The 24,873-nt window shown below is 35.4% G+C and overlaps 1 long non-coding RNA gene across 7 annotated transcripts in view; it reads right to left on the bottom strand.

The window, feature by feature from the left end:
• LOC137234294 (uncharacterized) overlaps positions 1–24,873 on the bottom strand; it is a 385,635-nt gene that overhangs the window by 184,608 nt on the left and 176,154 nt on the right. For all 7 annotated transcript variants that reach the window (XR_010947770.1, XR_010947769.1, XR_010947771.1 and 4 more), the window contains one exon: positions 6,940–7,059. This is a non-coding gene — a long non-coding RNA (uncharacterized lncRNA). The remainder of the gene's footprint in view (positions 1–6,939; positions 7,060–24,873) is intronic.

The raw sequence follows: 24,873 nt of genomic DNA, 5'->3' as shown, positions 1-24,873 counted from the left end.
TTTAAGTTTAAAGAAAATCCAGTTTATTTATTATGGAACTGGAGTAGTAAAAAAAAATTTAAAATTCCTTTTAGCAAATTTAAGTAAAAGAATCATAAGTTTTGTTAACACTGCTGTCACAGCACAAACAAAAAGTATGTTTATTTCAACAATATAGAATGTCACATATTTAAACCAAGGGTGAGATGATAATTAAAATAAAGAAAATATTGCAAATTATAACAAACAACTTAGTAAAAAAATGTCTAGAAAAACGAAACGCAACAAACTTTTACGTGGCGCGCAAGCCATAAACCAACCAGGGTAATATTCTTCTGAAAGTCTGATCATCAAACGAAATAAATTTTCTTATTTCCTACATTTTAGTAAGAATTTCAGTTTAAAAGAGAATTGTAAATAAATAACTTTAAATATTTGAAATTTTAGGTACGATTATTTTGTGTGTATCTAAGGAGTATAGACTATTTAGACATCTATGAAAAATTTGCGACCTTTGCTAGTATAATATTAAAAGTAATCAAGGCCAGTGGTTGGATGAAAATGGTATCCAAGATAAATACAAAGCAACGGTTGGACGATGCCAGCCACCACCTCCGCCGCCAGCCAAACCAACAAAGGTCGCAAGCTCCTCGAAGCGACAATAAGACACCGGCACGTGGCCCACCACCACCACCGGCTATTACTGAATCACCGCCTGCTGATGAGTCTTAGTACCAAGGTAGTATTGCAGCTTATGTCCCCAAGCACACTACCGCTGGTCACAACATTGGATACTCTACTCTTTCAGTTTAGCTCATTTGCTTGCGGTGTAGTGTCATGTAGTGTTAAACTCTCTTACATTACATCTGGCAACACATTAACATGCAGCCATGTAGGTATGCACTTGGCATCACTACCAGAGAAAGAGTCGAATGACGTGGAGAATTCTGATTGGCTGAATCTCCCGTTATTCGACTCCATCACACTATGCATCACGCAATTTAGTTCTTTAATTAATTTGCTTCTCATAAAATTACTTCATTAAGAAATTTCATGCACAATTCTTAATTTTTCAATCATTTTAACAACGTTCTTTGTATTAGCAATTAACCATATTTTATTTATATACTTTCAAATGTTATTACATCGTCTCTCACTTCTGTTTAATGTAAATGCAGTTTTCTTTAAGTCAAGAAATAAAAGAAAGTAAAAATTAATTATTTGATGGAATAATATTTGCATTAAACAATTTTTAATTACTATTTATATGTATGTAAGTTTGCACATTAGACTTAATTACGGATCAATCTTAACTGTGGTGGAGACGTTTCGCAACTATTCAATTTCTTTTTTATACATACTGTAGAAAAAACCCGAAACTTGCTTTAGTTTACTTCTATTATTAATTAGTTTTGAATCCTTACTGATACAAATTGAATAAAAAGAAAGAGAAATTCACCGTCTCCAGGCTATTATACCAGAAAAATCACGGCATACGATTATGCTCTATTTACAGGATTGCAGCAGCCTTAAACATTGCCCCAACTCCCAGCGGGGAAGTACGATCCTTCCGACGACTGCTTCAACACGAAAAGCGGATAGCAGTCCCGGACTGGACACGCGAACAGGTGCAAAACAAACACGGGGATGGCGCGGAGCCGCGTCCGTTCCGCTCGACCCAACGCTCCACTGACAGAACGGCCCCCATCCACCTGTGTAATACATTTGCGGCATTACGCATCATGAACTTCTATGCCAATGCATTTTTGTGAACCGACCACACGCAGTCATAGCATAATCATATTACAATATTATGCGACATAAATTACATTCACCCAACACAGCGGTAAGGCAACATGAATGTAATGCCGAATATGAAACCCTTGTCAGTTAACACCTTACTATTTTTTGCTCAGTCACTCACCACGGTCAATACACTTGCCGATCGTCAATGTTAGTTTGTCACCAAAATATTTACGCACAACTAATTTATATTGTTTACTTTGTTAATGTGAATTACCCAAATATTCACATACAAACATTTTACATGGTTCATATAAATATCAATCTGCTGACTTTGCATACCATTAATACAAATCTACACATATACATACCATTAATACAAAGATTTGCATTAACACAAATCTACATATATACAAATCTATATATTTTTAGTTCGTAAGTATTATAATAATTATGAATGTATATGTTAAGAAAATATGTATAAAAGGGAAAGAATTTCTTTTAATAAAGACAATTACTATCTGACTCCCAAAGTGAGCAAATATTTTATTTTTGAATATTTAAACCTTTTCATGGCGATCCTGCCAAACTAGATTAACTTGGCAAAACTGCTAAATAATCTAGTTGGAGGAAAATCCTGCCAGCTTGATCAGAAATTGGCAAAACTGCTAAAGATCTTGCTGGAGGAAAAGATCCTGACAGATCTGAAAGGTCCTGCCAAGTTTAAAAAATAGAAAATCTACTAAACGTACTTCCACAATATCAAGAAATGTGCTTGAAGGAAAAAACCGCTTGAAAAATATACTACTGGAGAAAAACAAACCCACCTTAAAAGGCAATTATTATTATGTTAATAAAGCTGCGGCAAAAAGTATGATGGCCAAACGAAGGAGTTATTGACGGGAGCTCGAATGAACAAATATCACAATTGAAGGGAATGCCGGCGAGCATAAAGGAGTGTAATATAAATCGGCAACAAGGCAACTAATATTATATGACAGGGCATAATGGGCAAGACGACTGGCAGCGGATATTAAGTATATTTAAATAATTTAAAACTTAGAATAACTTAAGCGGCCCTGTGCCGCTTAACCATTGGCAAAAATTATATTTTTGCCTAGGATTTTTTTTGTACAATAGGAGATATTAAAGAAAAGAATCTTTTTAAACATTGATAAGAATTAATGAAATATATATGTAAAGACTTAAAGAAAAAAAAAAAGAATCTTTTTAAATATTGTTAAAAATTAAAGAATTGTTTGAGTAAATTAGAATGCCAGCTAAATACTAGGAACACCCCATTGCAGGGGAAGATAAAGTAATTATAGATAAAAGAAAGGTAGACTACGAAAAACAACTGAAATGGTTAAAATCATTTTGGAAGACAATAGGAATGACTAGGGAACCTACAATAGAAGATGTTAAAAAAATAGAAGATGTAAAATTGACAGATTCCTGGTCAATCTAACGATTTTTCTGTTAACACAACTGATCTCACTGGTCATTTCAACAGCGATCAACAGTCAATACATGAGCAAATTTCAAAGAGAATTTTACGCTCACTGCGCTCTCTACTTTGTACTTATGACGATGGTGCCACATGTTTAAAAAAAAAATACCAAAATAAGAAAACCACCAAATTGAAAAAACATACAAAACGGGCAAACAACAAAAAACTAGTTTTTCAGTTATCAATACAAAACGAAAAACCCTTTTTTGAATTTACTGTGCGAAAAATTATGAGATACCGGGACACCTATTTATCGGGTACAATGTTGCAACTTCTCCTCCAAGCGAAATCCGAAACTGCGCCCTCTTGTTGTAAAAATTTTATTTGAACGAACAGGATTTTTCGAAAGTTAGTAACATTTTGTTCAAGTTTTTACGAATTTTCACTCACGCGAACGATTTTGATAAGATAATAAAAAACATCCTTTTTAATGTTAATGTTTCCGAAAACATAAAAGTTTGAGTTTTTTTGGAATCGTTTCAACTTAAAGTGTTACTAAAATTAAACTTGCCGAATTACATGTAAAGTTACTCCAGTGGTGAATTTCCTTCTAGCGATTTGATTCTTCACTTTTTTATAACTTTTAAGTTCTCTATTTAAAACGTTATGTCAAACATTTATACAAGTTTTGCGAGAGAAGAAATTGAGAATGAGCTGAGCTGCAGCCGAAAGAATTGAGAATCAGTTTTGTGACTACTATTTTCATTTCTATTTGCAAAGCGAAGTTCAAATAAAACAAAATAATAATAATAGTTTAATAAAACAAAATAATAAAGTGTATAATTAACAGAAATTTCGGTTGAATTGACCCGTATTTCGGTTGATTTTACCAGTATTTTTCTTTCAGTGTACTTTAACTACAAACAAATGAAGTTATATTTGTATTTGAATTTACATACCGTAACTAAATACACCAAATCTCTTATAAAAAAAACCAAAATAATGGGTAAACCAAAGCAATAACCGTATACGAATTATTTAAAAACCATGTAAATTAAAAACATTCAGTTAACGAACGCATCACGTAGATGCAATAATTCCTATTAGTGCCTAAAAGCCTTAAAGGCCCTTAAATACTATTCAGTTCGTATATGGACTGTCGACATATTACAAAGGACATAATAGAATGATCAAACTTATAAGATACAAATTTCTTTATATTTTTTCCAGCGCCCAGCGTGGGGCAACTTAAAAATTTTTTAAAATATAATAAGATCAAATATCAAAACCCTCTATCAAACTATACGTCTGCAAAAAGTGGAATACTTTGAAAAAAAACTTATGTTTACTTTTCCAATTATTTGCAGAGAATGCAATTTATAACGCTGGAAAATTAAAAGAAAAAGGAATGATGGCTTTAATTAACGATATAGCAAGAAACCTGGAACCGTATCGTGTGATATATGATCAATTATAGAAAACCTCCACTTAGACGATTAATATGAAACTGTCCATGTCTGTCTATGTATATTTATACCAATTATAACATATTGTGGATCTAATGTGTATTTTACATCCATTCCTAGCCCAATCTGATTCAGTGCTACTTGGATTTAAAAAATTTATTTCGATCAGGGATCGTAGAACACAATACGGGCCCTGATTTAATTTAAGTCAAAATATCTAAAGTTAAAACTAATACAACAGTTGGTATATTAAAGTTACTAAACTTACATTGCAATCTCCGCGGTTTCGCACATCACAATCCTAATAGGCACATTTTTAAAAAACAGCCACTCATGCGAATTTTTTTTGTTCGCCCGCAATGAAAATTAGTCAAAAACAGGGACAGAAAGCAAAATACACGTAAAATTGTTGTACTGAATTTCACGAACTATTTGGAACAGCCTTTTGTGTTGAACCCTTAAAGTATGCTGGTTGGTATGGCTCCTCAAATTTTCTGGTTGGTACGTTTATCTGTAAGCTATTCATGTTTATAAAACAAACTTGCATATGAAAAAAAATCGCTCTTTAAACACAAATAATTTTTTATATAAAAGTATGCATTACAAAAATTGTTTCAAAATAAATATTTTTATAATTTAAGAAACTTTTTTTACAGCGAAATATAACAAAAAATTGGATTTCTAAAAAAATATATTCTAAAACAGCTTTTCGTGAAATGCAAAATATGGCAAAAAATATAGTTAAGAAAAATACTAAAAAAAAATTTTAAAAATTTACATTGATAAATATAAAAGATTTTCTGAAAAAAACTTTAAAAAATTTTCATTGATAAATAACAATTTTTTTTTGAGAATAGAAAAAAGTGCATCTAAAAAAAACAAAAACAAAAACAAAAAAAATTTCACAAAATAATAAAAAAATTCAATAATATTAACATTACTCATATATGTAATACTCCTATATTGCGAGTACAATATACACGAAATTAGTTTTGAATTCGAAATCAAAAAAAACATTTTTTTTTATTGTCGCAGCCATTGTGGATAAGACAAGTGTGATATCTCGGCATAGACGTCAAAATTACAAATAGAACCGGACACCTGATTTTTAAAGTAACTATCTTGGTCTCATCCTGTATCTCTTCCTATCACCCGCCGAAGACAGCCGGCTGTATCCGTCGTCATATGGAACAACCTGTCAGGCACTTGACGGATAAGATATCACACTTGTTTTGTCCACAATGATAGCAGCATAAGTATGACAAGAAAAAATTTAAATTAAAATTCGATTATTGAAAAAAAAAAACATTTCAACAGCAAAGCAATATATAGACACTCGGATATTTGTGAGTATACACAGCCTGTAATAGACAATAAAGAAGTATTACATATATGGCATTAACATATCATTACCCCGATTTATCATTTTAGACCTAATTTAAACCAGTGTATATTATAAATGCGTTTGTAACATATGTATATCAGTGCTTTTTCCGTAGATTTTAATAATACAATATATCTTGTTCTTATATATAGTCAGTAACACTTTGTAACAGTAATTTTTGTTTTTGGAAATTTGTTAAGTCTTAGTTATTAGCTGCACGATAGATGCATACATAGTACATACATACTTAAGTATTAGGGTGATTCAAAACAAACGTCTAACCTTCACAAGATAACCGTTATGTCTCAGGTTAATTTTTTGGTTAAAAGAGCGTGCGACACGTTCCACAAAATATTGGCGGCATTTTTGCCTAATTCGTCAACTTGGTAGTGTCGTGTCGGCCGACTGTCGCTAAGTGTGAATGGCTCCATAAGAATACATGCAAAGAATATTTTATCGGTACGTCGCGTCGCTTAGTGTGCACGCACTTTAAGTACAAAATTTTACTGCTCATCATGGTTTAAATTGACAAAGTTCTAAGCTTTGCGGTCGCTAGAGGATTAAGCTGTTCTACATAGAACTTATTCATTTTGACTCCCCCAAATTTACAATTAATTTAATTTAATTATATATTGGCGATCGCTAAATAATTAAAATTTTCTAATCAAGATTTTCGAATCACCCTAATGATTTTTTGCTATACGACAGCGTAATTTTTGCTCAGTGTACAATGGATTTGCCTTAAGCGCACTGCAGCAACTTTTTTTATTTTTGTACATTGGTATTATGTATGACTGTATGTACAAATATGAATTTAACAATACAATGTAGCTATGTTACTCTAGCTTTTCATGAATTTTTGCAATTTATTGTGTTAAATTCTCATTATTAAAAATAAATTCACAAACCGTGCTTACCTTTTTCAAAATTCAATGGCAGTTTGCAATACTTTGTGGAATTTCCTTAACTCTGTTTCATGTAAGATTTCTTGTTGTCGTAGAAGCTCGACCCAATCTTGATTTGAATTTGGCAATTCTCTGCGTTTGAACGAAGAAAAAGTAACAATAATTAGTACACGGTGAAGAATACAATAACTGATTTAGTTGATATGTGCTTGAATTTGCCAATCGCAAAATTGAAACAATTAAAACAAAAAGTGAATTCACTGCCGAAACTCTGAGAGGATTCAAAACTGAAATCGGAACTGTTACTGACACTGTACGAAGGGTGACATTGGAATTGAAATTGCAACCGAAACCTAAATTGGAATTGAAACTGGGTTCGGAAGTGAAACTGAAACCGGAATTAAAACCGAAACTGGAACGAAGATCGAAACTCAAACGAAAACAGAAACTGAAACGGTAAGGCAGATAGAAACTTGAATGAAGGCTAGAATTAGAAGAAAAGCCAAAATTGGACCGAAAATCGCAACTGAACTGAAGACCAAAAGTGGAAATGGAATTGGAAATAATATTGATAATATAACATGAAACCAGAACAGAAACTGGAATAAAGAATAAAGCCCGAAAGTGTACCAAATCTCGAAAACGCCAACGAAATTAAAGCCGAAAATAAAACTTTCAACTGGACATGAAATCAATACCGAAAAGGAAAGCGGTATAGGTACTGAAATAGACAGTAACTAAAAACGAGGCTTTGGCCGGAAGTGTAAAAAAAAAAGCTATTAGACACGAAACGGGAACCAGCATTGGATTGGAAGCCAAGCTAGAATCAGAATCTAAAAGTTAGTTGAAAATTCATACAAGTTTCTCAAAAAGCGCCATTTCTTTTTTGAGGTCACCAAAGCCTCGCTCGGAGTCTTATTGAAGAAAAACTAAGAAAACAGATATTTGTTGATCTCAATTAATATATCCTTAAATGTTATAAAGCATTAGGCCATTTGAAAAAACGAAACCGTCTTACAGAAAAAATGTGCCGGGCCACCATAACATAGGTTCAAGCTCTAAGTGAAAACTAACTTCAAAATACTTAAGATCATTTTGCAATATCTCAGCAGCCTAAAATCTTTGGGAAATGCATGAATCGCAAACAAGAAGACCGATTATATAGCTAACCCTCGAACGGTTATGGACGTAGGAGCGGGGTTTTAGAGGCATTAACATTGATCAAATTCTCAATCAATTCGCTGTTGATCATTCAAGTTGTCTATTTTCTAAGAGTCAGGCAGGAATCGCGTGCAACAAAGAAAGTAGGAAATAGACTTTATAAAATCATTTTCTGATTAAACTTCTTTATGCAATTTTATTTATGTGAACAATAATAGATGTTTCCAAAGACAACACAATACGACTAAAAAAAATTATTTTTAATTTGGTAAATGCAAACTATTTAGCCAACTTTCTGAAATCAATTTTAGAATCATCTTCGCATGTAACTAAAATTAATTTCAACTCGATTAATTGACACTCTTGACTCTCTATGTAACGCCAGCCACGATTTCGACCACGTCTTTAGGGGTATTCATCAGTATTGCCAGAAAAAAATTCTTTGGGGCAGAATCTAGAAAAAATGGATAGAAAGAGCTGAATTTCTTCAAGAAAATCCAAAAACCATTGCAACAAGAGCTAAAAGTATATGTACATATATTGGTAAATGCAAACTATTTAGCCAACTTTCTGAAATCAATTTTTGAATCACCTTCGATTTCGACCACGTCTTTAGGGGTATTCACCAAGGTTTGCCAGAAAAAAATTCTTATGTATTTGTACACTAGATAAATTTGTATAAAAGGGAAGACAATTTTCAAATAAAGAACAATTGCTTTTTAACGCTAACCATCAGCGTGTAAACAATACTTTCATTTAGTAAACAGTTATTACTTGGCGATCCTGCCAAACTAGATTGAAATTGGCAAAACTGCCAAATATCTAGTTGGAGGAAGATCCTGCCAGTTCAATCTTTAAAGCAAAAAGTTACTGATCAAGCAACGCTAACAAGATTTTATTGGTAGAGATCCTTCCAGTTTGAAAAAGCATGACATTAAAGAAATCCTGCCAAATTGGCAAAACGAATACTTTGGAAGGAGCAAAGGGTAAATAACGCATATACATACTAATAATTTGGAAGGAGCAAAGGATAAATAACGCATGTGCATACCCAAATGCAACTCAATCGCAAACACAAACCACAGGAATTATGTTCAACCACCAAACAGAATGCATTAATTTCAAACAATCAACATACGAGCAATTTTGACAGGCGATATTTACGTTTTCTACAACGCATAAAAGGGTGGAATAAATCGAGCAATTTAGCAGCAGAACAGGAAACGACTGACAGCATGACTAGCGAGCGGGCATAAATCAAGTGGAATAGGCGATACACCGAAAAATTCAAATTCTGATTGACAACACGAATATGCGGTTTTCATGGCATAATAAAGTGGAATAGGCGAAAAATTCAGATCCTGACTGACAACAGGAATGACAGCGAAATTTAAGTATCATAATTAATTTAAGTTTTAGAATCAATTGAGCGACCATAAGGACGCTGAACTATGAGCAAAAACTTCGTTTGATTTCTTACTTTACGTGCCCTTAGTTTAGTAGAACTGGATAAACAATGAAAATCGTTGTTTAATAAAAATGGTTAATACAAAAATCATTCAGTTAGTAGAAATAATTAAGGTTAGAAATATCATAATGGAGAGATAGATATAAGTATGACCTGTTTCAGTTAGGAAAACCTATTTTTTAGAGATACCACAATTTTAAGGGAAATCTTTTACTTTAGCCACTGGTAGAATAAGAAATACTAATAAGGAAATATATTTTATTCTAAAGCCAAAATAGAATAGAAAATAGTAATAGAAAATATTTTTACTTCAAACCCCCTATAGATTAGAAAATAGTAATAGGAAATATTTTCACTTTAACCTACCTACAAAATAAGGAAATGATAATCCATAAAAAAAGACTTAAACCAATCAGCTAGAAAGTCACATAATTCAAAAATTTTTTTTTTCTACACAAAGCATTCCACTTTTCTCATCAAACAAAAATCAGTACAAAAAATACATAAGCAAAAAAAAAAGCAAATGTTATGTAAGCAAAAAAAATACACAAAAAAAAAAACACATAAACATACAAATTCATTTCGGCATCAAGTTACTTCATAAATATTAAGTAATAAATTTGTAAACACCAGCTGAACAACTGTTGGTCTTTCTTCGCTACACGCTTCACTTTCGTAAATAAAAAATGTATGATTTTTCTTTTAAAAACTTTATAAATGTTTTAATTGTTAGTTTCTTCTTCAAGTATTCACCTTGCACTTTACAAATTAACTTTATAAAAAAGGGACTTTTGATCTTCAAATCTAAATGAAACTTTAACACTTTGTTAGCAAAATAATACAAAATATATATTATATATGTACATATATGGTTATGGCACGTTATAACAGGAGCGCGTCCGTGGTTGCCGATTGTTAGTTCTTGACTAGCGAATGGAATATTGTTCATGCGCGATGGCAGTGGTGGGTGTTCGTTGGCGCCTTTCCATTTGCCGCGCACGGTTGCGCATAGGAATTGCCGCCGTCTAATGGGGATGGAGGAGGCTTAAACATCCTGCCCGCATTGCAGGGAGGTGCTGGTAAGCACCTTCTGTAGTTTTTGTAAGGCGCGGGTGGTGGTATCTCAGGCGCCACTGGCCGTGCTGCGCCGTTTGCACCTTGCGGGGTGCGCGCGATCATGCGCTTGGCCGTTCGTTCGGTTTTAGGGGTTGCCGCTGGTTTCTACTCTTGTTCGATCCGCTGCGCGTGGTAGCAGGGGCAAGGCAGCTGTCGGTCTCTGCCGTGGGAGCCAGATGGGTGTCGTCCTGGAAGTATAAGAGCAGCCAGAGAAACGAGAAGTAGTTGGATACAGCAAATGATAAACGGAAAGTTAATTCTACAAGGAAGGTTAATTATACAAGGAAATGTATATAAGTTAGAGCGCTGTGCGTGAAGACTTCTCCATTGCAAGAAAGCACAGTTTAACTAAGGGGCGCATGACAAGCCCATTTTGGGTGCGAACCTCTACAACCCGAACATGGTTGTCAGGTCCGAGGCGAACGTTCTCGATTCGTCCCAGACCCTACTCTGTGCGTGGGAGCGAATCTTCTTTAATTGCGGCGAGGTCGCCTGGTTGAGGATTTCGCTGTGGCGTTTGCCATTTATAGCGCTTCTGAAGGTCCTTCAGATAATCCTCTTTCCAGCGTCGACTGAATTGGTGATGAAGCGATTTAAGTTTTTCCCATCGATTTATCCAGGAGAGGTCGTCCGCGTTGGCTCAGGAATGGCTAATAGCGGTGCACCTCGAAGAAAATGACCCGAAGTGAGCGCTGTGAAGTCAGCTGGGTCCTTGGATAGTGAGGTTAGAGGCCTCGAATTGAGAACTGCTTCAATACGCACCAACAGCGTCGTGAATTCTTCGAATGTAAACTTGTGGGATGCAGCGGTTTTTTTGAAGTGGATTTTAAAACTTTTTACTGCGGATTCTCACAAGCCGCCCATATGAGGGGAACAGGGTTGAATATACTGCCAGTTTATTCCCTGGGGGGCATATTTCTGCACAATATCCGCGGAGCATTTGTTAAGAAATTTAACGAAGTCGCGTTCGAGTGCGCGTTGAGCGCCAATGAACGCTCTACGATTGTCGCTCATCATTTTTGAGGGATAACCTCGTCTGCCAACGAATCGAGCGAATGCTGCTCGAAAGGCTTCGTTGGTAAGGTCCGAACATAGTTCGAGGTGTACTGCCTTTGCGGAAAAACAGACGAATACAGCCACGTACCCTTTTATGATAGTAGTCGACCTCAGAATCGATGCTTTTATTTGGAATGGACCTGCAAAGTCTCCTCCTGTTGTGGAAAAGGGGATTGAGAAATTGCAGCGCTCAGGTGGTAGAGCTGCCATTATTTGCGTGCGCGTTTTCTGTTTGAAAAGCGTGCACGATTCGCATTGAAAAATGCATTTCTTTATAAGAGGCTTTAGTTTTGGTACGTAGTACTCTTGCCTCACCATTTGGAGCATTAACCGCATTTCTGCATGCAGAAGCAGTGTAGAAGTGTAAAAACTCCAGATACAACTGGCAGAGCCTTGAATCCGGAGGAAGGATTACTGGATGCATTGTAGAATTTTCCAATCTTCCACCGATACGTAGGAGCCCGTATCCATCCAGAAATGGGTCAAGAGCCACAAGGGAACTGTTTTTGCTTTTTGGCATATTTTTTTGTAAGGCGCTCTTTTCCGCCCCGAAATGGAGAGATTGCACCATTGCCACAAGCCGCGTTTTTGTATGTTGCAACTCTTTATGGGTCAGATGGGGATTATGTGTTGTTGCCACCGATTTTGATTTGTTGCAGGCATTGTTCGCAAAGCGAAACACGTATGCAATCACACGGAGAGCACGAGAGTATGAGGAGAATCGTTAAAGAATATCGTCCTCTTCCTCGAGTGCGTGATATGCTTCGACATTGCGTTTCTCGGGTGGAGAAGCGCTACCTGCTTTCGGTTTTGGCCACGCCGAAATGTGGCAAGAAAGCCATTGTGGTCCGTGCCACCAAAGTGAAGAGCATAATAAATCATGCGGCTTACAACCACGAGTGCCAAGATCAGCAGGGCTGTCTTGGCTAGATACATGGCGCCAGGTGCCGCGGGGAAGATATTCTCGAATTTGAGAGGTACGGTTGGCCACATAAGTCTTTCAGGTCGATGGAGATTTTTCTAGCCAGGCTAGTACAATCTCAGAATCTGATCATAAGAATGTGTTGCATGCTTGTATGTCGAGCTGTTTTCGAACAGTTGAAGCCAGTTTTGCGAGTAGGACTGCACCACATAGCTCTAAGCGGGGTAAGCTTACAGTTTTTATGGGGGCAAATTTGCCTTTCGCAACCAAAAAAGAAGATTTTATTTGGTTGCCCACATGTGTGCGGATGTAAATCGCTGTGCAATACGCTTTTTCCGAAGCATCACAGAACCCTTGGATTTGGGTGTCTTGCACTGGAACGACATTAACCCATAGAGGGATTTCGATGTGGCAAATGGCTGGCAGATTTTCTGCGAAATGGTGCCATTTTGATAATGTTGCGGGCTTTGCGCTTTCATCCCAATCGCTGCCATCCAGCCAGATTTCTTGGATCTTGGTTTGGATCATAACTGGCGACAGCCATCCTGCTGGGTCAAAAAGTTGTGTAATAGAGGATACAATTTTGTCGCTTTGTGGCCGCATTTTGGGTGTATTCCGGCAGAATGGTGTAGGAAATTTTATCCGTGAGCGCGTTCCATCGGATGCCAAGAGTTTTGGTATTGGAAGAGCTCTCGAATTTGAGGAAATTGGAGTCTAGAAGATTCTCCTTCGGAAACTGTTCTAATATGGCCGGGTGATTAGCCGTTAATTTCTTTAGTGTGAAACCAGCTAAGCTTTTATCACTTGAACGAGTGATTCAGTGGCGTTATCGATGGTATGACTTCCTGATAGGATGTCGTCGACATACGTTTGCGTCTTGAGAATTGTTGCAGCCAACAGAAATGTCGCTTTCGTGTCATCGGATAGTTGATGCAACGTACGAATAGCGAGATATGGTGCACAATTGACGCCGAATGTAACCGTTTTTAGATTAAAATCGCTAACAATGGAGTTAGTCGATTTACGAAATAGGATTCGCTGAAAAACTTTATCGTCCTCGTGTATGAGGATCTGACGGTACATTTTTTCAATTTCTCCATTGAACACATACTTATGCATACGCCACTTTAGAATTAGTAGCATGAGATCTGGTTGGAGAGCTGGACCAGTGTATAGCACGTCATTCAGGGATTTTCCTGACCTAGATTTTTTAGAGGCGTTGAAAACCACACGAACTTTGGTGGTGACCTTATCTGGTTTGACTACCGCATGATGTGGCAAGTATAATGACAAGACCTTGCCATTCGAAGTTATTTCGCATGGGTCGGCAGATTCCATGTGATCAAGATCGAGATATTCTTGCAACACATTGTTGTACATTGTACCTAACTCCCCCTTTTTCTAAAGCGATCGATCCATGCTGAAAAACTGTTGCAGAGCAGGCGGGCGGAATTTGCCGAGGGAGAGTTTTTCAGGAAACTCTTCCTTGAATGGAGGTCGTACAATGTATCGACCGTTTGGTGTACGTGTCGTGGTTGTTGTATATATCTGCTCACAAGCTTGATCCTCGGGGGATATCTGTGGAGGTTGTGCAATTTCCTCCTCTTCCCAAAATTTTCTCAGTTGAGAACTGAGTGTCTCGTTTGACGTTTCGACTTGTGTCGAGAATGACGCAACATTTTCAGTTCTTTGACCTCTTAGAAACCAATTAAAAATTGTTTGTTGCGCAAGTATGCCACCGCAGACCTCTTTTATACCTTCCAGCAGAATTTGTGAAAGTATGTCGCTGCCAATTACCATGTCAGTCTGACCTGATATGTGGCAACTGGGATCAGCGTGCTCAAGCAGTTTGAACTGCTGCCAGATTTTGCGACTAATGGTGGATGTTGGAAAATTTTTTGTCAGCTGCGGCAACACAATGACATGAGCATTTATCCTTTTCATGGCCTTGTATGCAACCAGTGTCAAAGCACAAAGCTTTGAGGACTTTTGTACGACTTGTCCACCCATGACAGAGATTTCGAACTTTGAATGTTCGAATGGAAGTTTCAACGACTTCATATCTCGAGGTGAGAAAGTCGTTCATTTGTGACCATGAGGGTAAATCTCTTCGAGAAGAGAGAGATTGTTCCCAAAGTGACAGGGTTGTTTCGGGGAGCTTTGATGAACAAATGTACACCAGAATCCCAACTGTCTGTCGTAACTCCTTGGGAGTAAACAGTTGTTGATTGTATTTTGCAATATCTGAAGTTGCTCACTGTTTTCGGATTGAGTAGTGGCAAGAGTCAGTAAGGATTTGATCTAGTTGTCAACCAAGATACGCTTGTTGTCGTATCGTGACCGTAAAGCTTCCCAGGCAAGGTCAAAGTTATCATCGCTCAACGCATATTTGTTTGACGATGGAGCCGGCTTTGCCTTGCGTTTTGTACCGGAGATGGTACAATTTCTGAGCACGGGAGAGCCTTGGGTGGTTAATGTACACCGCTGTGAACATGTCACGAAAAGCGGGCCATTCTTCATAGCCACCATAAAAGGTTTCCGTGTAACATGCTGGGACTGGTAAATATTTGCTTGAGCCGGGGGTAGTTCCACGAGGGGTGGTGGACTCGGCGTTGCCATCATTTTGATCAACGAAAGTTGATCGGCAATCTTTGCTTTTGTCACTTCATACGTATCAAGGCAGGCGCATTGTTTGCCTTGTACTGAACTCTTGAAATCTTCAGGGAAACTTTCGTCTTGTTTCGAAAATACCAGATCGTAAACCGATTGAAGCCACGCCCAATAATCATCTAGTGATTTGTCCTTTATCATGAGATACGATTCAGTGTGATCTTGAATCGGAGCTTCGTTAAATTTTGCACAGTATCTCATCATATTGTCACTTTCCTCGATGAACTTCTGGGTGGATTGGTCAACTGATTAACGGCGGAGGATGTTGACCTTTCCTTGGCCGTTTCTTCCTTTGGGCCACCTTTTGGTTTTGTCCCGGTTTCGGACGTTTTTGGGGGACTGAGAGGCATTTTATGCAAACTTTTGGGTTTTCACCGAAAAAAACCGAATAAAATATTTCTACGCTCAGAGAACGTTCGCAAAATTCGAAGATGGAAAACTCTTCGTGCCACAGAAATTTAAAAAAGGGAATTTAAATTGGTGGTGGTGTTTGTGTTTTTTTTTTGTTTTTTTTTTTTTTTTTTGAAAATAGAGTCAAGCACGGACAACGGGCGTTCCTTAAATTATTTAAGTCCGCGAAATTCGGAATTTAATGTACGTATAATGTTTTGTAAAACCAAAAAATATGAAATTAAAAAAAATCACAATCACTTTGCACTTATATATACGTGTAAATATACGTGTGGATATAAACGTGTATTTGTAAATTACTAGTATATATAGGTATGTATATATTAGAAAATAATAATACTTTGAGGTTTGTAGGGATATTTTTTGAAAAGTTCCTATAGGGACGAAAATATCTCAAACTTAGTTTTGTACGACAGAATAAGTACAAATGTACGTGCGCAATATACAAACGTATGTATGTATATACGTTTGTTTGTGCGAACGTATGCACGTGAATCGGATGAGCTTCTCTGTTTATATTTACAAACAGAAGAGTTTCTTTTGTGAAGCTGAGTGCGCTTGATTGCACTGTTAGGAGAGTGCAGCAAAGAAAGATAAAAATTTCCAAATATGAGAGAGGTTGAGAAATTTGATCAGCAGTACACAATTCTCGTTTCTAATGCAGCTATATGTGCTGGGAGAATGTCGCTGGATGAGCGACTTGAACGTGTGAGTAAACACGTATGATGTTCTCAGAGTGGAGAAATAGGAATTTTGGAAAAACAACTTGAAATTATTTGTACATGTATGTAAGTATGTACATACGTATGAATGTTATACTTTTCTATATGAAGAAGTTGAACTGTATCGCCAAGTCCAACGCTCTGTGCGAACAACGGGGTAAACTCAGCTGTAGAAGAAATTTTTGCTGATGTTGGTTTTACACAGTGGGTTTGAGTAGGCAAGTAAACTGCAATTTTTGTGTGTTGGTTAAATACCACTAGAAATATGTATACATATATATATATAATTGGCGGATTTTACCTATAGTTATAGCGGAATATTTTCTACCAATTTTTGGTTGCAAACAGGTTGCAGTAAAACCAACGGTAAGAAAATTTCCGCAATATTCATGTATATATGTGTTTTTGCAGTTTACGCAAAATAATATAACTTTGTGGAAAAAAGTTTTATTATTTTCTATATTTTTATGAAAAATAAAAAACTGCCTACTCACCAATCCCTGTATGTTCTGCTCCTTATTGTTGCTCGCCTGGTGGTTATTAGCTAGGTGATGTTGCTGCTGCTTGGCCGCTGGGTAAAGATGATTTTCTTATTTTTTTTTTTTTTATTGTTTTCTATTTCCTCTAAAAATCTTCAGAATTTTTTTCCTTTAAATTATTTCAAACTTTGTTTTTGATTATTTAAGTTTTTTGAGCACTCAAATTGTATATATGTGTATATATTTTCTCCTTTTTTTGTCACTTTTTTCCACTGATTTTATCCAATATTTTTAGCAATTTTTTTTTTATATGGTTTTTCTCCAGCACTTCCTTCACTCAGTTTTCAATTTGTTGTATGTTTTTGTTTTAAATTTCTATTTAATTTTTTAACGAGCGATAATCCGATTTAAACTGATAATTTTTGTTTATAATTTTTAAGGCGGGCCAAAGATGGCGAAGGACCATGAACAACTGTTGGTCTTTTTTCGCTACACTCTTCACTTTCGTAAATAAAAAGATGTATGATAAAAAAATAAAACACAGTTGTTGTTGTTTTCCTGACCGAACAACACACTTAATTATATTTTTACTAAAATCAAAGATCCAATTCCAAAAGATCAACAAAATGATGTGGTGTGTAAAATAACATGCAATGGGCGCGATGATGATAAATGTGGAAAATGTTATATTGGAACAACCAAACGACAACTGGGTATACGTACACCAAATAATGCACACCAAAAAGACGCAGAAAACAAAAAAACGAACACCGGTTTAGCTCATCACTTAACAAAGAGCAACCATATAGCGGACTTCTCAAATGTCGTAATATTAGATATTGAAAAAAGAGAAAAAACGAGAACGTCTTTAGAAAGCATAAGAATACAACAACAAATGCACAACACACTAAATTTTAAAGAAGACTTTGACAACATCAACAACGTCTACTCAGCTGTTATTCAGAGATGCAAATCGAAGTAAACAAAAAAAGGCAAGTGCCAACTCTTTATGTTTGTTTAAAATAAAGTGCAATGTATAATTTAATTGTATTATAATTAATGTAAGTAAAAAAAAATTTTTTCTGAAGTGTTAGTTTCATGTTTATTGTTAGAAAAAAGCATTAAAGAAATCCCCAGAAGATGACGTGAGAAAAAATAACGTCGAAACGCGTCGGGAAAACAACAACAACTGTGTTTTAATTTTTTGCCCATATGTGCTCAACCCAGCAAACACAAATATCAGAAATTGGTCCATATATAAATATAAAATTTGTAAATCGGCGAGCAAATCTGAGACAAAAATCCAGCAATCAACCATAAACATGAAACAATTCTCTAGACACATCAAAACAAAATACAATGAAGAAATACAATATACTATCAAACAATTCAATAAAAAATCTAAGAATATTGCGAAACAAAAAGAAAGACTCAAGTTTCTGCATAAATGCAAAAGCTATGGGATCACACCACCACACTTATGAGGTAAGACAAATATCTGTCGCATTGCTTCACAAACCAGTCTTCCCGTCATCAACTAAAAATATTGGAAACGGGCTTTCTGCAAAAAATACTGAATTTGGAAATAAAAGAAACAAACATAAATATTAAAATAATTGATAATGATTTGAAACAAATAACGGAAACACTAAGGGAGAAATTAGAGGTAAATGAATATGAAACTGTGGTGGAAAAACAATACCATTTTTCGAAGCACATTGGCACTATTACAGAAAAAATTCATCAAAACAAGCTGCAAGCCCAAATATCACGAAACAGTGATAAGTTTGGAATTAAGTTTAATGAAGACTGGTTCATCAACAAAACGAACATTGAAGTACCATATGAAAGCCTTTGTTTACTCTCGTTTGGCACAAAATTTGCATTACCAGTAACAAAAGGTAATTTTTCCTCCATACATCTAATCGAAGAATTAGAACAAGGTATACAAGATATCGAGGACGACAGAAGTAACGACACAATAAGAAACAACATAGCCACAAAAATCAGTAGCTACCAGAGAGGATTAACAATAATCCGAAAGAGGAATATATAATTCAAATGTTTGAAAATACAAAGAAATTTCTACGACAGCATAAGGGTAATGTAGTGCTAACGCAGGCGGATAAAGGAAGCAAAACGGTTCTGATGAACAAAACTGAGTATGAACAAAAAATTAGTGATCTACTTAGCGACAGAAAGGTATATAAAACTATAAGAAAGGATCCAACCCAACAACTTATGCGAAAGAATAACGCAATTGTTAATGAGTTGTTCAAAGAAAACAAAATCAACATAAGAGAAAAATTTCAACTAGCTAGTACAGCAGCCGTCGCGCCTAGATTATACGGTCTTCCAAAAATCCATAAGGAAAGTATGCCACTAAGACCAATCTCATCTTCTACCAAGGTACCTTGTTACAAGTTGTCCAAACATATTGGTGCTATACTCAAAAACATAATATCAGAAGATTTCAACATAAAAAATGCATTTCAACTAAAGGAGAGATTAAAGAATATTAACATAGAAGATGATGAAGTACTCACAAAAAAAAAAAAAAAATACAGACGATAATGAAACAATGGTCACAATTGGAAAAACAAGAAAACAGTTCCAAAATATATTAGAGTTTTGCTTACGAGAAAACAATTATTTCATGTACAACTCGAGGTTGTACCAACAAACATACGGGATGCCAATGGACAATCCACTATCTCCGACTATAGCGGATATAGTATTGGACAAAATACTTGACAACAGCATAGCTGAATTAAAAGAAAAGGACATATACATCAAAGACATCAACAAGTATGTAGATGGTGTATTCGCAATCATAAAAACCAAGGACGCAGAAAACATCTTAAGAAAAACATCGCATAAAATTCACTATGGAAAAAGAAAAGGAAAATAAAATAGCCTTCCTAGATGTAGAAATAGTTAGAAAAACAAACAGTTATTAATGAGTTGGCACACTAAATCCATCGCATCGGGCCGATTAATTAACTATCATTCAAACCACCCTTGGAAGCAAAAACTTATCACGGCAACAAGTATGATAAGAAAAGTAGCGCTACTCAGTGATGAAGAGTACATTGAAGAAAACATGAAGAAAATAAAGAATATATTATTCAAAAATAGCTATCCAAGCACCTTTATTGATAGACTAATTAATAACACAATAAACAGAATTAGTCAAAACTGCGACAATTTACCGCCGGACAAGACTAATAAAAAGTACATCGGTGTAACATACATACCGGGTCTTACTGACAATCAAATACTACATAAAATAATAAACAACAAAAATATTAGCTACGCGCCCAAGCCGAACAACACACTTAATTATATTTTTACCAAAACCAAAGATCCACTTCCAAAATATCAACAAAATGATGTGGTGTATAAAATAACATGCAATGGGCGCGATGATGATAAAAGTGGAAAATGTTATATTGGAACAACCAAACGACAACTGGGTATACGTATTAATGAACACCAAAAAGACGCAGCAAAAAAAAAACGAACACCGGTTTAGCTCATCACTTAACAAAGAGCAACCATATAGCGGACTTCTCAAATATCGAAATATTAGATATTGAAAAAAGAGAAAAAACGAGAATGTCTCTAGAAAACATAAGAACACAACAACAAATGCACAACACACTAAATTTTAAAGAAGACTTTGACAACATCACAACGTCTACTCGGCTGTTATTCAGAGATGCAAATCGAAGTAAACAAAAAAATGCAAGTGCCAACTCTTTATGTTTGTTTAAAATAAAGGGCAATGTATAAGTTAATTGTATTATAATTAATGTAAGTACAAAAAAAAATAAAAATGATTGTGAAGTGTTAGTTTCATGTTTATTGTTAGAAAAAAGTATCAAATGTTATTATGTATATTATTTTTACCTATTTTTCTTTTAAAAACGTTATAAATGTTTTAATTGTTAGTTTCTTTTTCAAGTATTCACCTTGCACTTTACAAATTAACTTTATAAAAAAGGGACTTTTGATCTTCAAATCAAAATGAAACTCTAACACTTTGTTAGCAAAATAATACAAAATATATATTATATATGTACATATATGGTTATGGCACGTTATAACAGGAGCGCGACCGCGGTTGCCGATTGTTAGTTCTCGACTAGCGAATGGAATATTGTTCATGCGCGATGGCAGTGGTGGGTGTTCGTTGGCGCGTCTCCATTCGAAGCACACGGCTGCGCATAGGTATTGCCGCCGTCTAATGTGGATGGAGGCGTCTTAAACACCAGCGGACTTTTAAGTGAGTCGACACACTTAAGGATCAGCTGTGGTAACATTTAACGCAAAACAATACTTATAATTATAAAAATACAAACATAAAAAAAATGTAAGTATCTAGTCAGCATATTAAAAACAAATGCAAACAGAAATCAGTGTAAACAGACTCTTTGTTTCCCATATCAAGAAACTTATATGCAATAAATTATAGTAGGTATAACCCAAAAACAATTAAAGCCCTTTTCTAATTCAAGCAAAACTCAAGTGGGTCATTAAGATTGAAAAAGCCGTATAATCCATTTTCTTCTTAATGTATTATGTATGTCAAATAGCAATACAATCAGGCAGCACAGCAACCCTAATAAAAACGCATGAATATATGCTGAGAGTGCACCGGTCATCGGTAGCTATGCTTTATGCCTCTTACTTTCGTTAACAAGAGCTTTGATCTGTTCGCAGCCTTTGATTTTTCGATCTCCGCTCTCTACGTGCAACCAACAACCATAACAAAAGCAACATCAGCAACAGCAGGCGAAAAACATGTTTCTTATTATAGATAACTTTTATCTCTCAAGTCATTCCCATGTAAAAAATTAGCTTGATACACAAATAAATATTATACCGTTTCTAATAAAAGTTAATATTTTGGCATCCCTTGCGGGGAACGGTCTCTCGCCAATTGTTTAATTGTTAGCTACGCTCGTAAAACAATTAAGTCTACTACAAATTATCGCAATCACTAGATATGCCTATTAAAAAGGAGGAAGGTCTATCCAGGTTAACTCTTAACTTTGCTGTAAACAACAGAAAAGTTTCGGAACAAAAGAGGACGAGGAGTTACCTGGTGGCCAGGCGAAATCTATTATCGGATTATTGGAAGCGCTACAATGACGTTCGCGATGAATTGTGTTCAGCAGACATTCCCGATGGGGAAGAAGAAAAAATTAAGACGATTTTAAGTGAAACTCGGCTAGCAACTATAGAGTCGGCATATTGCGAAGCACTAGGCGAAATACACGATGAAATCGATGAACTCGACAGCAATCATCGGGAAGGTTCTTGATCAGCCATGCTTAATACTACATGTGGCGGGTCGAGCAACACATCTACATCCAAACCGCCGAAGATTGTGTTGCCCAAATTCGATGGCTCCTTTGACAAATGGTTTAGTTTTAAGGACATGTTCATAGAAGAAAGTGAAAGCGAAAGCAAGTGATCGTGGGGCGCTCACTTTTAAAACAAATGTTAAGTAAATTTTTAATCATTTATATTTCAATATGAATTGCTTGATATGCAAAAAAAGAACCGATCGGAATAGTGCAAATAAAATTGATTGTTCGGACTGTATGAACTATTTTCATTGCATTTGTGTTAACATCAAAGCAGCCGATATAGAATTTTTTAAGGTAAATAAAAAAAGTATCCTTCTGACAAATGCACAGCTTTGCGCAGAAAAACATTACAGGCAACTACAACAACTACGACAACGCAGTCTGTAATCCCAAAACCAAATTTAGCAAGTGTACCAAATGTGCTATTGACCAAACGAACTGCAAGGAAAAAGTTATATACGTCGCTTTTTTCTGATGACCGAAATAAAAATATATACATAAACAATAGCTTTACAAGTTATTTTGGATTGGTTATACGCTGCAAACAAAGTTTAAGATTTAAATACTTATGGTTAAAAAAATCGAGACTGCTAATGAAAAAAATGAAAGCGATACTGCTGTTATTATAAGAACTTTTGACGATCTTGCTGATTTCAATTTAAATTGAACCTTTTATTATACATTTTGGTTTCTTTTCTTTTACTTTTAACTTATTATGAATTCAAGATCCGTTTTTATTGATAACAGCCCTATCGCAAATGTCATCAATGACTCTAATTTATTAACCTCTGAAGATAATATCTTTACTGTTGTTCACCAAAATGTAAGAAGTCTAAGACGGAATTTTGACTCCTTGGTTGCAACCTTGAATCCGTAGTTAAACTTCCCGATATAATATTTGTTTCAGAAATTTGGATTTTTTACTACGAAATTAACGATTATAATATACCTGGTTATAATTTTTCTGCTATTGCAAATGACTCGTATTCTGCCGGAGGTGTTGGTGTTTTTGTGCGCGATATCTATAAGTATGAAGTGACATGCGTTAGCTTATCAAGCGCTGATGTCATAAAAATTTCATTGCTAATAGCCAATGTTCCATACACTTTTATTTGCCTGTATAGGTTTCATTAAATTTCTTTTAAACTCTTTCATGTGGAGGTTTCTCTCTTTTTAAGTAGAGAAAAAGCAGCAAATGCTGTTATAATGGGTGATTTTAATTTTGACTTACATAGTCATAATGTTTTATTAGACAATTATCTTACACTTCTTGCGGACCATGGTCCAGTTTCATTCATTCATGAGACTACCCGCCCAGATTCAGGAACCTGTTTAGACCATGTATATGGTAGCTTTAATAATTTGGAAGATAACATACATATGGGTATAAAAATTGATTTCGGAATCTCTGATCATTGCATGACTGGTATTCAACTTCAAAACATAAATGTAAGTAGGCGTATTACCAATTTATATACCCGATCAGGTACCACGAAAATAAATTTTACGTCCTCAATGAATATCTTCGCGTGTAAAATTGGGAAACGTTTTATGGTATAACAGACGTAACCAAGGCATATAATTTATTTATGAATAAACTCACGGTTCACATTAACAATTCGAGTATTTGTTTCTTGCCAAGACCATCATCTTTAACTCTCAAGCCATGGATAACTCGTACTTTGTTACATAAGATCCAACTGAAGAATAGGTTACGCAAAAAATGCAAAAGAAATCCGGCTAATACTAAACTGAGAAACCGTGTCCGCCGGTTGACATATAATCTTAATAAAGAAATAAGTTCAACTCGGGAAAAATATTATCAAACCCTCTATCAGCACAAGGTAACACAAGAATGGGCAGCTGTAAATAGAATAATGAACCGAAACTATGAGAAAATGTCCGACCAGCTTGTGTTAAGTGTGGATGGCGTGGATACATCAGAGACTCTGGTAGTAGCTAATGAACTTAATAATTTTTTTGTAATTGTAGGAGCAGCTTCTAATGCATTGAGGAATCCAAATATCTGCATGTGCCGTAAAAATAGAAACATCACAGAATTCAGAACTACCAGTAATAGTTTTTTCTTTGATCCAATTACAGGTTCAGAAATTCTTAAAATAATAATAAATTAAACTTTGAACAAGTCTGATTCAAGTGGCAGTGACAACATTTCAAATAGGACCTTAGAAATCATACCTTTTAATATCGTTGATATTTTAAAGCCTATATTTAATTTGAGTATAACCTCCGGAGTTTTTCCAGAAGTTGATGTATTTTAATCAATGCGGAAAGGAGTTACCTGGAAACGATATTTTCTTTCACGGCTCTAAGTGTATGCGGTTTCGTATGTGTTCAAGTAATTGTACTCATCAAAACTCTGCCAACACCTTTGACGAGATAATAAATTGCGACAGTAATTGCTTTGAAATTGATGTAGTCCCTAATTTTAAATATTTGGGAGTTATATTCGACCAAGACCTAGGTTGGTCATCACATATTTTTGCTTTGAAATCGTTCATGTTGTCAGCGGTTCGTTCCTTGTTTAACCTAAAAAGGCTGT

Source organism: Eurosta solidaginis, chromosome X (assembly GCF_040869045.1).
Source record: "Eurosta solidaginis isolate ZX-2024a chromosome X, ASM4086904v1, whole genome shotgun sequence".
In the NCBI taxonomy this organism is placed as follows: domain Eukaryota; kingdom Metazoa; phylum Arthropoda; class Insecta; order Diptera; family Tephritidae; genus Eurosta; species Eurosta solidaginis.
The sequence above is the reverse complement of the archived record's forward strand: the minus strand, read 5'-3'. Positions and strand labels throughout refer to the sequence as shown.